We start from the raw sequence: 24,742 nt of genomic DNA on the forward strand, positions 1-24,742 counted from the left end.
CAGGTGGCAATCTGACCACTGGAGTACTCTGTTCGGTAGAATTTATGCTGGAGCTAGTTACTTCATTTTCTTGAATCGGTTTCTCATGCTTGTTCTGTTTCTCTCCAGAGACTGTTATGGCCGCAGGATGCCCTTGCCGTTTCTGATGTTTTATCGGCTCTGCTCCCCGGCTTTCAGAGGAGGGAGCTGCTGCTATAGGGAGATCTGTTTGTATTGCTATGTTCACCCTTTGGGGCTCAGTTTGAATGGCTATATCTGTTGTTTCAGTTTTTTCGGCGCCCGTAAGTGACCTCAGAAATAACTTTAATTTACTTGCCCTCATAGCGTCCCTCCTCCTCTTGCTCGGGGACTTATGCTTCGGCATCCTGTTCGGTATGCCGAGTTCAGCCATAATCAGTTCTGGAGATTAATCTTTGTTCCAACATTCTGTATTTTGGGCAATTCCGACCTACGGCTCCACAAGACTTCTTCCCTCTGCTTTTGCATGGTATGCAGATTTGTGTACCTTTACAGACCTTGCGATTATGGCCACTTTCTCCGCACTTGGTGCACGCCGGCTCCCTGGTGCACAGCCTGAGAATGTGGTCCAGGTCACCACAGTTGTGGCAACGAGGTACCACGACATAGTCTCTAGTGTTGATGGCATGGAAGCCAACATAGATCCTGCCCATTGTTGTGATATTCTTCCACATCTGTGCTGTCACTTCAGCGACATGATGTACAACATCACGACCTCGTGGACCCGTTTTAAATCTAAGTTTAAAACAATTATTAAATTCTTCAACGCTTAAGTGCTCAAAATTTTGTGCCCTGATTGTCTCTGACAGCTCTTCGTTCATCATAGTAGATGGCGCGTCATAAAGTATGACGAGAGGATTTATTTTTCTTGGTGGCTCACATTTCACCACTGAGTTCAGCTTTTGGTTCTTCAACAGCTTTTCTTTATGCTCTTCCGAGGCAACTTCTACGATGACTGAATTCCTACTCGGTTTGATTCTCTTTATCTTTATTTTTTCCTTCACAGGGTCCACGGTTTTCGTGAATAACTCCTGTATTTTCTTTATGCTTGTGTCTTGTCCAGGAAGTGTTCTCAAAAAGACTGCCGTATCTGGCCTCTTAGTTACCTTGTCTATAGTCTCTCTGGTGGTGTTGGGCTTGGTGGGAGCTTGCGCTGCCACTGCCGCCCAAGTTTTCACTGGCTGCTTTCTTAGTCGGTTGTTTTCTTTTACTAGTTCTTCTAGCCTTCCTTCTAGTTTTGCATGGACGATGGCCCAAGCTGCCAATTCATTTTTAATGGCTGACATTCCGGCTTGGCTGATCTTGCCATTTTTTACAGATTGCTCCATGAGCGTAGTTATTCTGGCAAGCCTTTGCATAACTGTCTCATTCTCGACCTGTCCCAGCTCGTCCTGAGGAGAGGGATCAGCCGCAGTAGACGCACGTTGAGGCGCACTCAAATCACTCATAACTGCCGTCGCCATGATTTACGAGTGATATAAAAAAAAGGTGGGAGCCCGTCTCTTACCCTGGACCGGCTCCTCTGGCATGGGGGGGGGGACTTCTTGCAGCTCGCCCACCGACCTCGCCCCAAGGTCAAGGGCCCTCTCGAACTGCCGGGTTCAGCGCGCCGTTGCCAGCGCACTGGTCCCCATCGATGGCTCCGTCATCGGCGATTCCACGCGACGCTCCTCGGCAACTGCACCCCGCACTCTGGAGAGGCGGATGCACCTCTCGCCCTTCGCTGCCTACTAGCACGAGTTTCCACCTTTCGGCCAAGGACCCACTCCTACTCAGGTGGCGGGCCGGTCCCCCAGACGTTCGGCGGTCTGGACCCAGTTAACCGGGCCCAGGCGGTGTCACCACCTCCTGGGTTTGGCAGAACACGCCCCGGTTACCCAGGGGCGCGGCGAAGCGCCCTTGCCGACTCGCGCCGCGATCCCACGCCGACGAACGAAGTCACCGGCATGCAGAGCTCCTGCTGGTCTGGGCCCTGCGAACTAAAGGGACAGATGTTCGTCTCTCGACACAGCTCCCCCTGTGCCACGCACCCTTCGCTTTCGCATCGGGTTGGGTGGCAGCTCTTCCTTTTGTCGCAAGGCACACCCCGGCAAGCCCGAGAAATGCCAAGCTTAACGTCCGGCACCACTTGAAGGCGGAAAGAGCAACTTGAGAAGGAGAGGCTATATATGACGCATCACTTCCCCTGTGGGCACGTCCGACTGGAAGCGATACGCCCCAGTGCGAACCTCTGTGCCTTATGGGGCGCCGCCGAGGACTGGCCCACGCCAAAAAAAAAACGCACCGCGAAACGACAGGTCCCACGCCAGACAGATCCACGTCAGACAGGTATAGCATTTGCCAATGCGGTAAAGCATAAAATGTAATTCTGACTGCCTCGTCCCACCTTATGCTTTAGATAAAGCATTTGCCAAAGCGGTAAAGCATAAGGTGGGACGAGGCAATCAGAATTACATTTTATAGATGTATTTCTCACATATCTCAGAGCCTCTCGCGGTCGTCGTCGTCGTCGTCGTCGCCACCGCGTCTGCAGAAGTAACAAATGGCCATCGTAGCAAATGCGGCGAGGGACGCCCTGCCTTCGATTCCGAATGCACAAAGTGTGTGGTCTTGTTTCCTAGTCTATATCTGGTCGGTCTCGTAAGAGGTTGAATGTAACGAATGGGTGGGAAAGAGCAAGGGGCAGCGGCTGTGCAGAACGAAAACACAATTCCTCAGGGTGTGAGCGTTACGAGATGAGTAGTATACAAGTTATAGTTGGTCGTCAGTGACCGTGTGGCCTAATGGATAAGGCGTCGGACTTCGGATCTGAAGATTACAGGTTCGAATGCTGTCACGCTCGTGTTTTTCCAGTTCATAAAAAGAAACATACCGTTTTAATGTAGCAATTGAGCAGTAAGAAACCGTCTGAATGTTGCTGTTGACCATTTTTTGCTTGGAGTTGCTCTTGAGCTTGAAACACACACAACAAGACCGGTGTTAACTAGCGAAATGGTCGGCAGGGTGCCGTCACCGCGAGTTTTGACTGGCACTTGCACATCTAAAACAACGGCGGAAAGTAAATCGTTCGGCTTTTGAGTCACATCAAGTATGTGTGTTAATTTTGACGCCACTAGCTCTGCATGTTGTCATGCAATTAGTTTACCTCTCAGAAATGATTATGAAATAAAAGTTAAGTACGTGACGAGTGTGACGTTAGGAAAACATTAGGCAGCATGGAGAGAATCTGTATGGGACCACCCAACCCAAACGAGTACTGTGTGGCGTGCTACCTGGCAGGTATTAACCGAGGCAGCCGGCTAGCTAAGTCGGTAGAGCGTGAGACTCTTAATCCCAGTGTTGTGGGTTCGAGACCCACGCTGGGCGGAACGGAATTTTGTTCCGCTGCAGATGTAAATTACCGTTTTCTGATTAACGTGATATAATGTAAATAGCAACTTTAAACTTTGCCTACGTCTCTGTCAGTCCCAAGGAAACTGTATTTGAACGTGAAGGTGATTTTGTAGACATGTGTGAAAGACATGTTCTGAAATGCAAGTGTTGTTGTTTGGAGAGCACATCGGTTACGTGTCAGATGTGTAGCCAAGCAGTAATGGGTCACCATAGCTGCAAATATTAGAAGCTAATATGAAGTGTTGTCAGCTGAAGTCTGATGATGCAGGCGACCGTATGGCCGAAGTACGCAAGAACATCGCTAGGCCGCGACCCTTTAGCTCAGTGGTAGAGCACTGGTGTAGTAAACCAGGGGTGGTAAGTTCCATCCTCAGAGGAGGAAGACGAATTTTGGAAATCAGTTTCGCGTCGTGGCCGTGTAGCAAACAGTATCTGTGATGACGAACAATTAGCGACAAGCGTTTTATTAAGAATTACTCTCAGATGTGGTTAAGGCGAATGGCGCAGATAAAGCATTTGCCAAAGCGGTGCAGCATAAGGTGGGACGAGGCAGTCTGAATTACATTTTATAGATGTATTTCTCACATATGTCAGAGCCTCTCGCGGTCGTCGTCGTTGTCGCCGCCGCCGCCGCTTCTGCAGAAGTAGCAAATGGCCATCGTAGCAAATGCGGCGAGGGACGCCCTGCCTTCGATTCCGAATGCACAAAGTGTGTGGTCTTGTTTTTCAGTCTATATTTGGTCGGTCTCGTAAGAGGTTGAATGTAACGAATGGGTGGGAAAGAGCAAGGGGCAGCGGCTGTGTAGAATGAAAATTCAATTCGCAGGGGTGTGAGCGTTTCGAGATGAGTCGTATACAGGTTATAGTTGGTCGTCAGTGACCGTGTGGCCTAATGGATCAGGCGTCGGACTTCGGATCTGAAGATTACAGGTTCGAATGCTGTCACTCTCGGGTTTTTCCAGTTCTGAAAAAGAAACATACCGTTTTAATGTAGCAATTGAGCAGTACGAAACCGTCTGAATGTTGCTGTTGACCATTTTTTGCTTGGAGTTGCACTTGAGCTTGAAACGCACACAACAAGAACGGTGTTAACTAGCGAAGGGGCGGCACAGTGCCGTCACCGCGAGTTTTGACTGGCGCTTGCAAATCTAAAACAACGTCGGAAAGTAACTCGTTCGGCTTTTGAGTCACATCAAGTATGTGTGTTAATTTTGATGCCACTAGCTCAGCATGTTGTCATGCAATTCCTTTACCTCTCAGAAATGATTAGGAAATAAAAGTGAAGTACGTGACGAGCGTGACGTTAGGAAAACATTAGGCAGCATTGAGAGATTCTGTATGGGACCACCCAACCCAAACGATTACTGTGTGACGTGCTACCTGGCAGATACTAATCGAGGCATCTGGCTAGCTCAGTCGGTAGAGCGTGAGACTCTTAATCCAAGGGTTGTTGGTTCGAGCCCCACGCTGGGCGGAACGGAATTTTGTTCTGCTGCAGATGTAAATTACCGATTTTCTGATTAACGTGATGTAATGTAAATAGCAACTTTAAACTTTGCCTACGTCTCTGTCAGTCGCAAGGAAACTGTATTTGAAGGTGAAGGTGATTTTGTAGACATGTGTGAAAGACATGTTCTGAAATGCAAGTGATGTTGTTTGAAGAGCACATCGGTTACGTGTCAGATGTGTAGCCAAGCAGTAATGGGTCGCCATAGCTGCAAATATTAGAAGCTAATATGAAGTGTTGTCAGCTGAAGTCTGATGATGCAGGCGACCGTAAGGCCGAAGTACGCAAGAGTACTGCTAGGCCGCGCCTCTTTAGCTCAGTGGTCAGTTCCGCTTCAGACGCCGTGCAGTTTGGACGTGCCTAGTCTTCCGCTCCGCCGTAGCGTTACGTATAGTGGGATATCGTTTGTTTACGTGTAGTGTTGTACCTTCTGTAAATTTTTCTCCGTCGCTGTTTCGTTCCTTGTGTTACTTTCTGTGTGTATTTCAGTGTTTTTGTTTAGCGGTTTAGACCGCGTAGTTTTTGAAAATGTCGTCTCAGGTTATTCCTCGTCAGGCTACAGTTAGTTTTGCTTTCGACATGTCCACCCGCCATGTGCAACCTAGTTCCCTTGAGATTCATGATTGGTTAGTAGATACCTTTGGCATTAATTCGGATCAGGTGCACACTGCATATTGTGATACAGAACTCTATGTTTTCTTTGTTAAATTTATGGACCCCCTTCAGGTTGATAAATTTATTTCCAAGTTTGGTCATCAGGTTCTCTTTCGGCATCGGGATGATTCTGTCAGTACCGTACTGCTTTCAAATGCTTCCATTACGTACACCAGTGTTCGTGTTTACAACCTTCCGCCGGAGGTGGATAATGTGTATCTTAAGGAGGGTTTACTCAAGTATGGTGATGTTAAGAGTATTCGCCTTGAACGCTGGTCCAGCCAACATCGTCTGCAGTGTTGCAGTGGTATTCGTTCCGTCGAAATGCACGTGAAGCAGAATATTCCCTCGCACCTGCAGATCGGTGGATATCGTGTCCATGTAACATATAGTGGTCAGGTTGGCACCTGTTTCTTGTGTAATGAGAGTGGCCACGTGCGTACCGACTGTCCGCGGAGGGTTTTTGTGTTAAAAAATTCTCTCGAACAGCGTCGCAAGTTAACGGTCGCTGACCTCGTTGCAGGTGGTTCTGCTCTTGGTGTCGAACAGTCCAGTGGTAGTAGCGCCCAGTCGCAGGTTTTGCACGCCCCTGACACAGAATTTCCTCCTTTACGTGCCAAATCTGATGTTGTTCCGTCGGTTCCTCAGGTGGGTGTGCCGCTTTTGAATAATAAACGGCGTCGCGCACAAGATGGAAATAGTACGGATGAGGATCTCCCCGAGATGCCCCAATCCGAGAGACCGACATCCTCCGAGCCACAGAGTAGTGTAGATGCTCCCTGTTCCCCTGAAGTAGCTGTTCTGGTAGCGGCTGCTGACGCCCCTCCGGCTTCCGACGCGGCTTCTCTCGAGTCGGCTCGTCGGTCGGGCCTGTTGGCGCCTCCTTCCGAACCGACTTCGTTGTCACGACAAGTTGAGCCGCAACAACTTCCTGCTTCGCTGCCCCATACCTCTGCCAGCGGAGCTGCTCCGCCTCCTTCCAACTTAGCAGCTTCGGAGCTTCCTGCTCACGTTTCGCCTCCGTGTAGTCCATGTTTGCCGGAAGCTAGTATTGGTGTAGACCAGTCCGTTTCGTCGGATGTTTCCCCCGCGCCTCCGGACCCTGACTGTGGACCGGCGCGGGTGGTGTCGGATACAGAACTTGACCCTCCTACGTCACCGGCTGCTGCCGCTTCCTTGCCCGTCAGCCGACGCAAGTTGCGCGTTCAGCCGAACGTCAATGCTGTTCGTAAAAAACCGAAACGTAAGGGATCCGCGGAAGGGGGTAGCAGTCCCCTTCCCTCGGATGCCTCCGTCTCCCCTGCTATGGACTGTGATGTTGATGCGTCGGTGTAGGTGATTTCCTCTCTCGATTTTCTCTCCATGGTTCAAGCATACACCTTTCTTACCTTAAATGTTAACCGTATTGAGTCCGACGTTCGCATTGCCTCTTTGCGGCAGTTTCTCTACGACTCCTGTGCGGACGTAGTATTTTTGCAGGAAGTATTGTTTTCTGATCTCTCTCTACCTGGATTTCAAACTGTTTTTAATGTCGCACCGGATAATTCAACAGGAACTGCTCTTTTCTTTCGAGAAGGTATTCCTGTTACTGACATTGAATTCCTTGACTCTGGCCGTGGGATTGGTTGTCGTCTTTTTGATCTCTGCCTAGTTGTTTTGTATGCCCCCTCTGGTTCGTGTCGCACTGTGGCTCGATCGCGCTTTTATAAGGAAGAGCTTATTTATCTTTTGCGCAAGAGTCCTCGGAGTCTCCTGCTCGGAGGCGATTTTAATTGTGTTTTACGCCCTGAAGACCAGTCCCCCAATTTTAATTATTGCCGAGATTTACATGACTTGGTTCGTACCATGCACCTGCGTGATGTTTGGGAACACAAATATCCAACCCTGGTGATATTTACGTATTTTACCGCGTCCTCATGCAGTAGACTCGTCAGATTCTACTTCTCTGATTTTTTATGTTATAACATTCTTTCTGTCGATGTTATTCCTACTAGTTTTTCTGACCATTGTGCTTTTACTGCAACTGTAAATCTTAGTCACCAACCAGCAAAACTTTATCGTTCCCAGTGGATGTTAAATGTTTCCCACCTTGCAGACAGTGCCATTGACGAAGTTGTAAGTGCAGTGTGGGAGCGATGTCTTCGCTCTGTCCCGCGTTACCCCTCCTTGCTCGTTTGGTGGACTGCGTTTGCCAAGCCCAAGATTCGTCAGTCTTTGATTTTTTACTGTGCCGCAAGGGCGCGTGATTTTAAGAACACGTATGAATTTTACTACTCTGTCCTGCGTGAACTGTATGACGCGGCGGGTCCTTCTCCTCTGCGGATCCATGATGTTCGTCGTATTAAAGCCAAGCTCTTGACCCTCAAACGACGACAGTTGGATGGTCTGCGAGTAAAGTCGAAATCTCACTCTCTTGTTGAAGGTGAACTGACTTCTTTGTACCACCTGCTGCGGCATCAGACTCGACGTCGTCGCACCTTCATCTCTTCTCTTATGGTGGATGATGGACGACAGCTTATTGCACAGGAGGATATGACGCATGCTCTTCATCAGTATTACGCTAGTCTCTATTCTGCCGATGATTCTGGTGCGTCACTTTCTGATGATGTCCTTGAGGATCTTCCTGCGACGATCACGCCTGACGCGAACGGCGACTTTCTCCGGGAGTTCCAGGTAGATGATGTTTTCTATTTTATTCCTCGCTCTCCGTCCGGTAAATCGCCGGGTCCAGACGGCCTGCCTAAAGAATTTTATCTCCGTTTTTGGCCTCTTTTGGGTGGCACTTTTACGCAGATTTTAAATGAGATTGTCAGGGGGATGGATGTGCCAGCCGATTTTAAAGTAGGGAAAATTGTTTTAATTCCGGAGTCCACTGGTCGTTTATCTGCTGCCAATCTTCGTCCGCTCACATTGCTGAACTTTGATTACAAGACAGCTGCTAGAGCGCTCAATAGTCGATTGTCTTCTCTGCTTCGGGGTGTGATTGGTGCACATCAATGTTGTTTTCCTGGTAGATCTATTCTGACCCCAGTAGCCGAATATCGGGATGTTGTCTCGGTTGCGGCGGTTACAAACGTTCATTGTGCCTTTGCTTTCCTCGATTTTTACAAGGCTTTTGATCACGTCAGTCATGTGTTTTTAAATCGTGTTTTAGATACAATAGGTTTTAACGCTTCATCACGTGGTGTTCTTGGTAATTTGTATAGGGGAATAACTGCTCGGGTGTCAGTCAATGGGCAGCTGACGCCGCCCATTGCTATCCGCCGAGGGGTACCTCAGGGTATTCCGCTCTCTATGTCTCTATTCATATTGTCCCTGGAACCGCTGCTTCGGACTCTTGCTTTCAAGCTTCAGGGTATGACCCTCTCTGGTGGGAAGCTCACTGTTAAGGCGTACGCGGACGATGTCGTTGTTCTCCTCCGTCAACGTGATGATATCACATTGTTGAAAGGGGCAGTTGATGCATACTGTTGTCTCTGGAGCGCGTCTCAATCAGGGTAAATGTAAGTTCCTTAATATTCGAGGGTTTCGCGATGCTGATGTCCCTTGGGCCACTTTTGTCGATCGCCATACCTCATTGGGGATTAGCATTGATCGGTGTCCCATAAAAATGGCGGCTCTTAATTGGAAATCTGTCACCGAGAAGATACAGGGGGCTCTGATGGTCCATAAGCAGCGCTCTGCGGCCATTTTGCAAAAAGTAAGAATTTTAGACACGTACGTGTTATGTAAAGCCTATTATGTTGCTCAGCTGATCCCACTTCCCATAATGGTGGCGAAAAGGTTGCGCCAATTGTCTAGCAGGTTTATATGGAAGGGTCATCTATTCAAGTTGCGTTACGAGGTTATGACGAAACCGCGTATCTCCGGAGGCTTGGGCCCCACTGACATTACTCGCAAGGCATCTGCCTTGTACGTCCGCCGTACGACTCTCATTGTTACGCAAGAAGTGACTTCAATTACATCCAGAATTTTTACTGTTCTGCGTCCGAAGAGCCTTGCTCCACCTGTCGACGTCGGTCGCCTCAATTTTAAGTTGAAACACGTCCGGGAATTTTATATTGCGGTTAGTTACCTCGGTGACTTCTTCTTGCGACGACCGGTGCCAACGACCAAGAGCTTGATTGCCCGTTGTGAGGGGCTGGCCGGTCCCAATCCAATCGAACTGGCGTCTCCATCAGTGTCCTGGAGGAACGTCTGGAAGAATGTTAGTCTGCCGATCCACTCAATGGCTGTGGCGTCCACATGGTATAGGGTAATTAATAATTTGGTCCCCACCAACGTACGACTGCACCGTATTGGTCTTTCTGACACGGACAACTGCACTCGGTGTGGTCTCCTGGACACACTTAGGCATCGATTCACCTGCAGTGGGCACCTTGCTAATTGGCTTTGGCTCAGGAAACAACTGGCTTTTGTCACTAGGACTGCCGAAACCGCTTATACCATTGACATCATCGTACGGCCCGATTCTTCCTTTTATCCGCGAACGAAGCTCAATACCGTTATGTGGTTGCTTGGACACTTCGTACATTTTGTCAATAGTTGTCATGAAGAGGATGAACACCTAACGTTTCGGCAGTACATCGTTACTGCTTACTGGAACCGATTGCGCTTGCCAGGACTCCTTAAAGATTTTGCAAATATGCTTAGCCTGACATTTGAAAGGGAGGGTGTTGGCTAAGGTCACCTGTGTGAGCCGATTTCTTTTACACTGTAGCTGGTTTTGTCGCCTTTATGTAAAATTCTTCTCTACACCTGGACTGAAGTTTACGTGGACCTTTAGGGCGAACAAGAGAAACAAACGTAAGACCAAGAACCAAGACAGTAGGGGAAATTACGACGCCGTTGTACAGGTGCCATTCGGAAAGAGGACGGTGGAATCATCGTGGCCAGGCCTCGGGTTTCGACCCCTGCCCGCTTTGTTTCCGTAGGCCTGAATCTGATTGTCACCCCTAACTTTCAAACAATGGCAGACGAAAACGACACAAAATAATGGTAAAAAAAAGAAAAAACGGGGCAGAGCACTGGTCTTGTAAACCAGGGGTCAATAAAAAAAAAGTGGCTAGGATACCTGGCTCTCACCCAGTATTAAAAAAAAAGTGGTAGAGCACTGGTCTAGTAAACCAGGGGTCGTGGGTTCCATCCTCACAGGAGGAAGACGAATTTTGGAAATCAGTTGCCCATCGTGGCCGTATAGCAAACAGTATCTGTGATGACGAACAATTAGCGACAGGCGTTTTATTAAGAATTACTCTCAGACGTGATTAAGGCGAATACAAAAAAAAAAAAGAAAAAAGTGGTAGAGCACTGGTCTAGTAAACCAGGGTCGTGAGTTCCATCCTCACAGGAGGAAGACGAATTTTGGAAATCAGTTGCGCGACGTGGCCGTATAGCAAACAGTATCTGTGATGACGAACAATTAGCGACAGGCGTTTTTTTAAGAATTACTCTCAGATGTGATTAAGGCGAATGGCGCAGATAAAGCATTTGCCAAAGCGGTACAGCATAAGGTGGGACGAGGCAGTCTGAATTACATTTTATAGATGCATTTCTCACATATCTCAGAGCTTCTCGCGGTCGTCGTCGTCGTCGTCGTCATCGTCGTCGCCGCCGCCGCTTCTGCAGAAGTAGCAAATGGCCATCGTAGCAAATGCGGCGAGGGACGCCCTGCCTTCGATTCCGAATGCACAAAGTTTGTGTTCTTGTTTCCCAGTCTATAGTTGGTCGGTCTCGTAAGAGGTTAAATGTAACTAATGGGTGGGAAAGAGCTAGGGGTAGCAGCTGTGTAGAACGAAAACACAAATTCTCAGGGGTGTGAGCGTTTCGAGATGAGTCGTATACAAGTTATACTTGGTCGTCAGGGACCGTGTGGCCTAATGGATAAGGCGTCGGACTTCGGATCTGAAGATTACAGGTTCGAATGCTGTCACGGTCGTGTTTTTCCAGTTCTGAAAAAGATACATACCGTTTTAATGTAGCAATTCAGCAGTACGAAACCGTCTGAATGTTGCTGTTGACCATTTTCTGCTTGGAGATGCTCTTGAGCTTGAAACACACACAACAAGTCCGGTGTTAACTAGCGAAATGGTCGGCAGAGTGCCGTCACTGCGAGTTTTGGCTGGCACTTGCACATCTAAAACAACGTCGGAAAGTAACTCGTTCGGCTTTTGAGTCACATCAAGTATGAGTGTTAATTTTGACGCCACTAGCTCTGCATGTTGTCATGCAATTCCTTTACCTCTCAGAAATGATTATGAAATAAAAGTGAAGTACGTGACGAGTGTGACGTTAGGAAGACATTAGGCAGCATGGAGAGATTCTGTATGGGACCACCCAACCCAAACGAGTACTGTGTGACGTGCTACCCGCTAGGTATTCACCGAGGCAGCCCGTCTAGCTCAGTCGGTACGGCATGAGACTCTTAATTTCAGGGTCGTGGGTTGGAGCCCCACGCTGGGCGGAACGGAATTTTGTTCCGCTGCAGATGTAAATTACCGTTTTTCTGATTAACGTGATGTAATGGAAATAGCAACTTTAAACTTTGCCTACGTCTCTGTCAGTCGCCAGGACATCTTTCGATTGTCAGTAGCACCGTTTTCGTTAAATTAGCGAGATCCGACATGTGCGAGAAAATTGTTGCATCTTGTGGTGGTATCCTAACGTTTAAACATAGCGATGGAAATGTGGGAGAAGTTGTTGTTTCGCATGCCGGCCTAGGAATACTGACTGTTCGAATTTTTGAACTTCCATGTAAAATAACCAGTGAACAGATAAACGCAGTGCTTTGTCTTTACGGTAAAATCATAAGCAATATTGCGGAACGCTGGTCTAGTGCACATAAATTCCCAGTTCTTAACGGGGTGCGGCAATTAAGAATCGAGCTGCAGAAGCACATCCCGTCTTATGTTCACGTTTGCGGGTATCGTGCGATAGTAATGTACGATGACCAGCCTCGAACATGTGCAGCATGCAACTCGACAGGTCACGTGCAAGCCGAATGCATGCAGAGGCGAGTGGCGCAGCAGCCTATCGGCGGGGCTGCCACGCCCCCCTCAATGACAACACTGTCTGTAACGTATGTGGCCGTGGCGCGTGGGCTTTCGGCTACACCCACGGTCCCACAAGTTAGTGAAACCACTTAACTGCCTGCGACTGTGAGACGAATAGAGACTGCTGAAACGCCTGATCATAGTCAACCTAAACCAGCAGAAATATCGACGTCTATCGTAGTCACCGAAGAACGGGCATCTGCGTTGCAAACGGCTGCGTCTCCACCGGCCGATGCTACTCCACGGGGGGAATCTCAAGCAGGTGATGATAAAAGCCCACAAAAGTGTGCATCTCCCAGAAAAACTAAAAAACGGAGAGTTGCCCGCCAGGATGCCGAACTGATTGCACCGGTTCTGCGCGAAAAGGCTAAACAGATCGGTGAACAAATCAGTGCAAAAGCATCTGATAGCACAAACCATGATCATCCCTCAGCTAGTTTACCATCAGTCCTTGACAATGTCTCAGATGCTCTACCTCTGAACCCCGAACAGTCAGCTACACTTCGAGCCGACCGTGATAACCACATGATCGACCTCTATCCTGTTGAAGCGTCAATAACCACCTCGACAGGTCCACAGCCAACTAGTTGGGCAGACGATACAGAATCCAATGTCGAAGTAGACAGTATGGATACTTCAGAAACGGTGACAGCCATAACTTCGGTCCCCAAGGACGACGATGTTAATGAGAAAGGTAACGCCTCGACAGAAACTACTGTGCAAAAAGAACTCGCGACTGATCCATTTTCAAACGGAGAATATTTTTAACTCTGCCTTTACAGTGACTGTCCATAGATGTTTTTAAATTGCTTGCACAGTGCATTTTCGACGTGGTTTGCTTTTCCAGCGCTATTTATGATTGATATTGGACGGATTTTAGGCATTGCTTTTGTTTAGTCACCCACAATTCAGCCACAGGCCTATCGACTTGCTACTCTAAATATTAATAAGATACGTAGCGCTTGTAAATTACAACATTTAAAGGACTTTTTATATGCAGCTGATGTAGACATTTTATTTGTCCAAGAAGTAACAGAGGTCGGACTTGATTGCATACCAGGTTATAATGTGATTACTAATCCTGGAGCCGGTTGTGAACTAGGTACAGCTTTTATTGCCAAGGAAGGTATTATTATCACTGACGTCACAGAATTGCCGAACAGTAGGGGCATTGCGGGCACTTTTTATAACAACAGACTAATTAATGTATATGCCCCATCCGGTTCCAGTAATAGACGTCAAAGAGCAGATTTTTTTAAAGGAGAAATAGTTCCAATCTTTGGCGTCCGCCACGACAATGTTATCTTCGGAGGTGACTTTAACTGTGTCATCAGTGCAAAGGACCAGACTCCCAATCTTAACAGATCACTTGAACTGGAACGAATTGTACGAGACTTAGGCTTAATTGACTCTTGGGAGCTCAAGCATGGGGCTGCACCTGGGTTTACCCATATTACGACCCATTCGGCAAGCCGTCTCGATCGAATTTATGTCACACCTAATTTGAGGAATAACATTCTGCAGTCAGAAGTATGGCCAGTGGCGTTCTCAGATCATGCTGCATACATCTGTACTATCACTCTAGACCGACAACGAACGTATCGATACAGGGGCCTGTGAAAATTAAATATTTCACATCTTCAAGACTCGGCGTGTCAAGAAGCCTTCCTCCAAACCTGGCGAGAATGTGAACAGAGATTTGCCTCTTACAATACAGCCATTGATTGGTGGCTCAGGTGCGCCAAACCTAAAATTAGGTGGTGTTTCATGAACTACGCACGGGAAAAGAGCTTTTGGCTTCACAGGACGATCCATTTCTATTTTCATTGTCTGCGGGAACTGTATGCGCTCGGCACTTCGGCCGTCGAGCAATGTAAACGAATTAAGAAAATCCAGGCCAAAATCCTAACCCTAAGGAGGACGCAGCTAGAAGGCTACAAAGTCAGGTCGCGGGTCCAGACTACTGCACACCAAGAACTCACCTCAGTCTACCATATGATCCAAGAAAGTAGGAAAGGATCCCGTAAAATTCTGACGGAGTTAACTGCTGAGGATGGCGCAACGCTGACTACGCACAATGAGATTAAGGCGGCGGTGCTTAACTACTTCACCACCTTGATGTCAAAAATAGAAGTTAACGTGCAAGTGCGGGACGATCTTTTGAATAATTTGCACAACAGAGTCAGTCTCGCGAACGCGGAACAGCTATTAGCCGTGGCAACCGAAGACGACGTGGGATATGTCATCTGGGAAAGTGCTAAGAATAAATCCCCCGGACCTGACGGAATTCCCGCCGAATTCTATCAAAAATTCTGGAACACCATAAAGGCGAAGATCACTTGCATGTGTAACGAACTTCTAGACCACAACAACGTGATCCCCACCAGCTTCTGTGAAGGCGCAATCGTTCTAATTAAAAAAACTCAGGCGGTGCCAACGTAAAAAATCTAAGACCGATAACGCTGCTCAACAGCGACTATAAAATCTTTGCGAGACTATTGGCCCAAAGGCTTAAATCCACGATGACCAGCATCATTGGCCCTTACCAGACCAGCGTGGGCAAGGATCGGAAAATTCAACAGACTCTATGCGACTACCGTGATTTAATCTCCATTGCGGAAGTCTGTAAACTGAAATGTGCCATCATGTCCTTAGATTTCGACAAAGCCTTTGACAGGGTAAACCACCAGTATCTCTTTCGTACCATGTCTGCGATGGGTTTTCCACCTGGGTTCGTTGCCATTATACAACAGATGGTAGCGACTAATTCATCCAGAATCATCATCAATGGCCAGCCTACCCGAGCAATAGAGATAGTCAGTTCCGTCAGGCAGGGCTGCCCAATGTCCATGGCGCTTTTTGCGATTGCCATTGAGCCTTTGTTAGCTACCCTGACGAAAAGTTTACAGGGCATCGTCATACATGGATCCCGAGTTGTGTGCAAGGCGTATGCAGACGATGTCGGTTTCCTTATCATAAATAGAACTGAAGTGGAAACCGCACTACAGACAGTCAGGCAATATGAGCAAGCGTCCGGTGCACAACTAAACTGGACAAAGTCTGGAATATTCAATATTGGCCGCGGCCTAGGATCGCGCCCTCACAGGCAACTACGTCAGCTGAAGATCTTCAAGTGTCTTGGAATTGATTTTCAGCGTAATATCCGGCACACAATTGCAACCAACTATAGAAAGCTTCTACAGACTATTCGTGCCGGCATACGGTAACACAGTGTACGAAAACTAAATGAAATTCAGAAAGTCACGGTCGCAAATGTATATCTCACCTCAAAACTCAATTATATCGCTCAAATTTTACCAATGTCTGCACACACTGCAAAACGAATTATGTCAGCATTAGGACAGTTTGTCAGCCATCGTCACATTTTTGAAGTTCAGTTTGACACCTTAACGCTGGCCACAAAAAATGGTGGCTTAAAGCTTGTCGATGTTGGAAAGAAGGCGCAAGCTTTATACATATCAAAAACTTTCCACCAATGGAAACACTCAGCAGATAGTCTCGCTGCTCACCTGCTTACTGAGATAGCTCCGGCAAACCTCAGTCCACCCATCACGGTGCAACATATTCCAAACGGACTTTATCATTTAAAACGGTTTTTATTGGAGTACAGTTATGCACAGACAAGGATCCCCGTACAAGCAATGACGGCAGTGAAACGCGTGTACCAGGAACTCATGAAAGATAAGAAGCCAAAAAACGTCGAAGACAAATACAATTTTTACGACTGGAAGGTAATCTGGTTGAACATCCATTGTCCACACTAGCCGTCAGCAATGCAAGCCACTTGGTATTTCGCAGTTAACAGAAAATTGGCCACTAACTCCAAACTACATAACATACACCTCGCAGAATCACCTTTATGCATCACGTGTAATTTAATAGATACTGATGAACACAGATTTGTGTGCGACAAAGTAAAAGATATATGGGCATATATCACGAACAAGTTGGCGCTCATCAGCAGAACATCTCCCAGATATATAACGCCTGCTGCCTTTCTAACGCCGGATGATACTCCGTACCCACGGACGAGAAGGAACGCACTAAACTGGTTAAAATCCGCTACAGTACACTACTTATTTACAAAAGAAGAAAAGAGTAAAGAAGACTTCTGGGTCTATCTTACAACTCAGCACCATCTGCTAATGAAAACACAAAACTACAAGGATCACTTCGCCAACTACCTGCTCAAAACTGTGACGTAAAATAAAGAAACTAACAGGTCAACTGATTGAATTTCATGTTACTGAAAGTTCAGCAGATATTCACTGCAAAAAGGCGGACCATCTATAAGGCGAATAATATATCATGTTGACCGACTCCCAAGTTACAACCACACTGAAGGATTCGATTGGCAAGATTTTCAAGCTTCATTTCGTAAGCAGAAGAAAAATAATAATAATAAAAAATATGGATAAGGCGGCGGTCTTCGGATCCAAAGATTGCAGGTTCAAATCCTGTCACGGTCGTTTTTTTCCAGTTCTGAAAAAGAAACATACCGTTTTAGTGTAGCAATTGTGCTGTACAAAAACCGTCTGAATGTTTCTGTTGACCATTTCCTGCTTGGAGATGCTCTTGAGCTTGAAACACACACAACAAGACCGGTGTTAACTAACGAAATGGTCGGCAGAGTTCCGTCGCCGCGAGTTTTGACTGGCACTTGCACATCTAAGACAACGTCGGAAAGTAACTCGTTCGGCTTATGAGCCACATCAAGTATGTGTGTTAATTTTGACGCCACTAACTCTGCAGGTTTTCATTCAATTCCTTTACCTCTCAGAAATGATTATGAAATAAAAGTGAAGTACGTGACGAGTGTGACGTTAAGAAAACATTAGGCAACATGGAGAGATTCTGCATGGGACCACCCAACCCATACGAGTACTGTGTGACGTGCTGCCCGGCACATATTTACCGAGGCAGCCCGGCTAGCTCAGTCGCTAGAGCATGAGACTCTTAATTTCAGGATCGTGGGTTCGAGCCCCACACTGGGCGAACCGGAATTTTGTTCCGCTACAGATGATAATAACCGTTTTTCTGATGAACGTTATGTAATGGAAATAGCAACTTTAAACTTTGCCTAGGTCTCCGTCAGTCGCAAGGAAACTGTATTTGAAGGTGAAGGCGATTTTGTAGACATGTGAGAAAGACATTTTCTGAAATGCAAGTGGTGTTGGTTAGAGAGTACATCGGTTACGTGTCAGATGTGTAGCCAAGCAGTAATGGTTCGCCAAAGCTGCAAATATAAGTCGGTGATATGAAGTGTTGTCAGCTGAAGACTGATGATCGAGACGACCGTAAGGACGAAGTACTCAAAAGAACCGCTAGGCCGTGCCTCTTTAGCTCAGTGGAAGTCGCGCCTGTGACACCGTGCTGATCGGACGTGTAAAGTGCTCCACTCCGCCACGTGTTTACAAGTCGTGATAACAACTTAAGTTTTCTCTTTATCGTGAAGTGTTTTTATTTAGTGTATATTGTTCTTGAGTTTGATTTTCATTCTTGTGTTCTTCTAGCGGTTCCTTTGCTAGTTATCGTTTTGCAATGTCCAGGTTATTTCCGAGAAAGTGTACACTCTGATTTGAATTTGACAAGTCTACCCGTTCTGTGCAGCCTAGTGCCTTGGAAATACCAGATTGGGTTGTGGATGTCATTGGAATTACCTCTGATCAAGTGCACACGGCGTATTATGATACCGAGGAATATTGCTTATTTGTAAAATTGCTGAATCCTGTATTACTGGAAGAGATTCTGACGAAACACGGAGGGAGAGCTGTTTTTCGACACCGGGACGAGTCTGTAAGTACTGTGCTCATTTCCAATGCCGATGTGGAGTATACCAATGTGCGTATCTTTAACCTACCCCTTGAAGTAGAAGATTGTTATCTGAAGGAAGTTCTGTCCAAATTCGGGGATATCAAGCAGATTCGTAACGAACGGTGGTCAAACCAGCACAGGTTACAATGTTACAGTGGCGTCCGATCAGTAGAAATGCATATAAAGCAGAATATACCCTCGCATGTTACCGTTTGTGACTATAGGGCTCATGTTACTTACAGTGGCCAAACTCCCACATGCCATATATGTAATGAGAGTGGTCACCTGCGTCATGACTGTCCCAGGCGAATGTTTGTGCTAAAAAATTCGCTACAGAAGCGTAAAAGTCTTACGTTGGCTGATGTAGTTTCGGATAACCCTATCGTAGAGGGTGAGGTCCCTAGTTCTGCCGTACCTTCGGAAGAGCTAAAAGAATTTCGCCCTGAAGAGTTTCCAGCTCTGGTAAGGAGAGACAATGGTGCTAAGCCACCCGCGAAGGTCGATGCCACGACTAATAAGAGGCGTTGAACTTGTGACAGCCGTGACTCTGATGATAAAACCTTCAGTGCGCACGAGACCGCGGAATCGGTCGTACGGGGGATCGCTTCGGGTACTAAAGTTATAACCGGTGCAGCGATTGTGGACGATTCTTCTACCGCAATTTCAAGCGTCGATACTTCCGTCGACGCCGTTCAGTTACCACAGGCTCATGTCTCAGAACTTCCGCAACAGCACACTCAGGAAAGTCAACAAGTAGATATGGCTCACGTATCTACTGGAAGTACTCACATCGCGGCTCGCCGTTATGGTATACAAACAATGTCTCCGGGAGCGGACGGTACACAACACGTGGCAACTGCTCCGACCCTAGCCTCAGAACAACATGAATGTCATCAACTCCGCGACGGTATACAAACACAGCAGCCTGGGACTGTCAGTGACAACAAACAACTTCGGGCAGCGAGTGTTGCCAAACAAGCTGATAGTGAAAGTGGTGGCTCAGCTGATCGCTCGCCAGCGGTTTCGGCGCATGCGCTCCCGGCGCAAGATGTGTCGGGAGAGACGATTGACATCACCCAAGACCCTCCCACACCTCCGACTGCAGCGGTGCTGCAGAGTGTCCGTCACAGGATCCAAGTACCACCAAATGTTAATGCTGTCCGGAAAAAGAGTAAAAACAAAGATGCAAGAGATCAACTCAGTGACGCTCCAGACAGGAATTGCGCGGCCGCTACTCACATGGAATGGCATGGAGATGTGGGCAATTAACGGCAGTTGATCCCTCCTTCTCTCAGACGTCCTGTTATTATGTCACAGGCCTATACGATCACGACCCTCAATATTAATAAAATTTGATCAGAAGTGAAACTGCATGCATTAAAACAATATCTATATGAGCCCGGTACTGATATACCACTTTTAGAAGGGATTCCAGTTACTCAGATCGACAAATTGGAATCGGGTAGAAGGATCGGGATCACTGTTTTCGGCGTCACCATCATCAACTTGTACGCACCTTCTGGCAATACCTATAGAGCGGAACGAGCTACTTTTTTTCTTTCGGAAAAATCCCCGACACATTATCATTGGTGGTGATTTTAATTGTGTCTTATCCAGGAAATATCAGTCCCCAACTTTTAATTATTCGTCTGAATTAAAGCGCCTCGTGACCGACCTCAAACTTAAAGATGCGTGGGAAATTAGGTACCCGACATTGGTACGCTTCACTCACATCGTCGCATATTCCTGCAGCAGAATCGACCGGATTTATGTTTCCGATGTTATCGAGAATGATTTATTAAAAGTGGAGACGATCCCCTCCAGTTTCTCCTATCACAGTGGTGTCATCGCGTGCTTGAAATTACTTCCCCAACCCACGCGATGGTATAAAGATCAATGGAACCTGAATGTGTCTTTGTTATCGGATGTTTTGCTGGAGGAGGGGGTGCGTCGTGCTTGGGAGCAGTGCTTGCGCGCTACTCACAAGTTTCGCAGCACTATAGAGTGGTGGACTCTGCAGGCAAAGCCGAAACTGCGAAAAGTTATCATGTCATTCGGAATTGAAAGGGCGGCGGAAATCAAAAAGACGATGGAATTTTATTACACAATCTTACGGGACCTGTACGATCGTGCAGACGCGACGGCCACCAGAATTGACGACATTCGGAAAATAAAGGCAAAATTAATCAATCTGAAGAGGATGAAACTGGACGGCCTTAAGATAAAATCTAAAGTGACGTCGGTCAGAGATGATGAAGCAGCGGCTCTGTACCACCTCCTCAAACATACAAGGAACAGGAGGCGGACTTTTATTGACGCCCTGAAACTCGAGGATGGAACAACGGTTGACACATAACGAGAGATTGTCACAGCACTGCAAAACTATTTTGTCAAAACCTACGCATCAGTGACTCTACACGATGACTGCTATGATGGACTGTTTAGTGCCATTTCATCTACCGTAACTAGGGAAGACAATGACTCTATCTCGTTGGCCTTCAGTAATAAAGATGTTGTGGGGGTTGTCTGCAGTTCGCCGATTGGGAAATCGCCGGACCCTGATGGCTTACCAATTGAATTTTACAAGCAATATTGGCACATCATCGGGGACAAAATCACTCACGTCGTGAACGAACTCTTGCAAGGAACGTCTGTCCCACCCTTCTTTAAGGAATGTAAAATTGTGCTTCTCCCTAAAAACAGAGGTACTAAAACTATCACCAATTTCCGGCCAATATCGTAGTTAAACTCGGATTATAAGATCGTGGCTCGCGCAATTAACATGAGACTCACGCCACTCACTGCTAAAATCATTGGCCAACAGCAGACATGCGCCTTCAGGAGAACAATTCTGCAAACGGCTGCTTTTTACCGCGACGTCATTGCGTTAACGAACGCTAGTAACATGAAATGTGGGCTGATCTTTCTTGATTTTTTAAAGCTTTTTATCTCGTAAATCATGCTTACCTTCTCGAGACTATGCAAAGATTGGGCTACTCTCGGAACACGATTGACATGATTAAAAACGCGGCCATGGGAATCACTGCAAAACTTTCTGTCAACTCACGACTGACGCGACCAATACCAATCAACCGAGGGGTTCCACAAGGGATCCCTCTGTCTATGTTGCTTTTGTACTTTTCCTTGAACCTCTGTTACAACAGTTGCAGACGAAACTCACTGGGATTACAATTTCTGGGGTAAAAAGTGTAATCGGAGCTTATGCCGACAATGTGGGTGTAGTGATTCGCGATGTCGATGATGTCACCGTATTAGAGGCTGAACTTCGGAAATACTGTCTGGTGTCAGGAGCGCAGTTAAATGAACACAAAAGCAAATTTCTGAACCTCTGTGGCCTCCAGCATTTGCGTGTTGATTATGCTAAACAAGTCAGAGAACACAAGGCTCTGGGGATCATGTTGATGGCGTCCTCTCTACAGATGATAGCGGCAAACTGGCGAGATGTAGCACGTAAAATAAATGGAGCCCTAATTGATAATTACCATCGCAGCCTCAACCAATTTGATCGCATTCAACTTATCAATGCCTGTATCTTATCAAAAGCCTACTACATGGCGCAGCTCCTGCCGCTCCCTGCTGTCATTGCTAGAAATACTATGTCGACGATAACAAATTTTATTTAGCGCGTGGAAATTTTTCGTGTATCTGCCAAAACTGCTACACTCCACCCCCTGAACGGAGGGATGGGCTTAGTCGACATCAAGAAAAAGGCAGCGGCTCTCTATGTCACAAGGACGGTCTCTATCCTTACCAACTGCCCTTCGGGCATTACGGCGCAATTATTCTATGCTGTCAGGCCGCAAAGCCTTGACCCCCCGCTGAACATTCAGACCATCAGTTACAAGCTCAAATACATCCGCGACTATTTCCTTGCATGCAGCTACATCAGTCAAGAGCTTAAATTCTCGACATTTAGCAGCTACAGCAATATTGGCATACTGGCGACAACATGAAGGACCAAATCCAATTGTTACGAAGTGCAGTGGCATCAACTGGGATATAGTGTGGCGTAATGTCAGTTCCAGGATCCTTACTTCAGCCGCTCGAACTGCATGGTACAAAGCAATCAATGAAGTGATTAGTACAAGTGAGAGGCTACATAAAATCGGACTCAGTGATACAACTCTGTGCCATAGCCGTCAACTGGTGGATACCGTTATGCACAGTTATACCTGCGGAGAACGTGCACGAAATTGGAGTTGGCTGAGAGAAAAACTAGCCATCATTACGAGGACCACAACCACCAACATACCTTCAACTATGTTGTCTCGACCCGACGTGCGATTTTATCCGCCGTCGAAAAATAATGTAGTTATGTGGTTGCTGGGCACCTATTCCAGCTATGTTTTTAATAAACTTGGTGGTGACGATCACTTAGAATTCAAGCTGTTTATGGACATCGAATTCGCAAAAACCTGCGGATATCCTAATCATGGCAACATTTTCGGCAATATGCTTAAATTAACATTTAATAGAATGGGTATAGGGTGAGACATGTGAGTGTAAGTGGGTGGGCCCGAGCCGCAGGACACCAGTGGTGCCGCGAAGAGGCCCCACTGCTTCTGTGACGCGTCCTGGTTCCCACCCCCGCCACTCGCAGACTCCAGTACGCCGGAAAATGAGGACAATTCTTGTGTTAGCAACGGAGCTATTTTTTTTCTATACTTCTCCAGAAGCAATCAGAGACAAGCAAAGAAGAGTGTTTTAGTTGTTGATAAAAAAAAGCTCAGTTGGGAGAGCGTTAGACTGAAGATCTAAAGGTCCCTAGTTCGAACCCGGGTATCGGCATGCGACCTTTTTGAAGCTGACGCCTATGGAATTGCTCTGCCTTTGTGACAATGCAATTACCGCTGAGGATGTGAATTACTCCGCCCTGTAGCTGTTCTGATTGTCTAGTGCTTACAACAAGAGGGATATAGTACACACAGTCTGTAAAAAATTAAAAAATTAAAAAAAATAAAAGTGGCGGAGCGCTGGTCTAGTAAACCAGGGGTCGTGAGTTCGATCCTCACAGGAGGCAGACGAATTTTGGAAATCAGTTGTGCATCGTGGCCGTATAGCAAACAGTATCTGGGATGACGAACAATTAGCGACAGGCGTTTTATTAAGAATTACTCTCAGATGTGATTAAGGCGAATAGCGCAGATAAAGCATTTGCCAAAGCGGTACAGCATAATGTGGGACGAGGCAGTCTGAATTATATTTTATAGATGTATTTCTCACATATCTCAGAGCCTCTCGCGGTCGTCGTCGTCGTCGGCGGCGGCGGCGCCGCTGCTTCTACAGAAGTATCAAATGACCATCGTAGCAAATGCGGCGAGGGACGCCCCGCCTTCGATTCCGAATGCACAAAATGTGTGGTCTTGTTCCCAGTCTATATTTGGTCAGTCTCGTAAGAGGTTGAATGTAACGAATGGGTGGGAAACAGCAGCTTGGCGTCGCCCGCAGCTGTTGGTACTGTAAGTAGTACTTCAAGAAAGTGATGGAAGATGTGTTGAGACGTTACACGCTACGATTTGGATTTCCGTATGGATATGCTTGACCTCAGGTTCATGAACTCGTTGACTGGTTTTACGATCGTTTAGGACTGCGAGATGAAGTAGTTCTTGGCTTTTCATATGATTTTCTTGCGAACGCTGTGTATGTAAAATTTGTTAGTGACGATCCTTGCGTTCGTATTATGACCCTCACGGAGGGCACAGCGGATTTTGTGAATTCTAAAGGCGAAATATGCAGTGTCTGTTAGTCATGCTGGCCTAGGGCTTCGAAACGGCCGGATATTTAATCTGCCTTTCGAAGTTAGCTTCGATAGAATTCGGCAAGCTTTGTCTCCCTACAGTAATGTCCTGCAAATTCATGCCGAGCAGTGGAGGGGTTACAGACATTTCAATGTAGATAATGGCTTTAGGAATGCGAAAATTGATTTGACGAAGCACATCCCGTCCAACATTTTGGTGCAGGGTTTTCGAGCGGTGGTGATGTACGAAGGACAACCGAGAACTTGCGTAATTTGTGGTTCTACCGACCATTTAAAATCTGCTTGTCCCCGTGTCCGGGCGGGTCGACGAAGAATGCAACATCGTCTTACGCCTCTCGATGGGCAAGATGACAATCGGTTGTCTTACGCCCAGACTCTGATGGAGTCGCCTGTGACACACCCGACGCTCCACCAACCGGCTGCGGTGACCCCAGACGCCGGCGCAGTTGTTGTCAACAACTCTGCGACAACCCCCCAATGTCACGTTCGTAGTGATGTCACCGA

At 47.0% G+C, this 24,742-nt stretch overlaps 3 non-coding genes across 3 annotated transcripts; all 3 read left to right on the forward strand.

Annotated features, from left to right (window-relative positions):
* The first annotated feature begins 11,437 nt into the window (after positions 1–11,437).
* On the forward strand, positions 11,438–11,510 carry Trnar-ucg (transfer RNA arginine (anticodon UCG)). Its single transcript has one exon. It is a non-coding gene; the product is annotated as a tRNA-Arg (tRNA).
* Positions 11,511–11,962: 452 nt separating this feature from the next.
* Positions 11,963–12,035, forward strand: Trnak-cuu (transfer RNA lysine (anticodon CUU)). The gene has a single exon. It is a non-coding gene; the product is annotated as a tRNA-Lys (tRNA).
* Positions 12,036–17,567: 5,532 nt separating this feature from the next.
* Trnak-cuu (transfer RNA lysine (anticodon CUU)) lies at positions 17,568–17,640 on the forward strand. Its single transcript has one exon. It is a non-coding gene; the product is annotated as a tRNA-Lys (tRNA).
* Positions 17,641–24,742: the final 7,102 nt, after the last annotated feature.

This window comes from Schistocerca gregaria, chromosome 5, assembly GCF_023897955.1.
Source record: "Schistocerca gregaria isolate iqSchGreg1 chromosome 5, iqSchGreg1.2, whole genome shotgun sequence".
NCBI classification, from domain to species: Eukaryota; Metazoa; Arthropoda; class Insecta; order Orthoptera; family Acrididae; genus Schistocerca; species Schistocerca gregaria.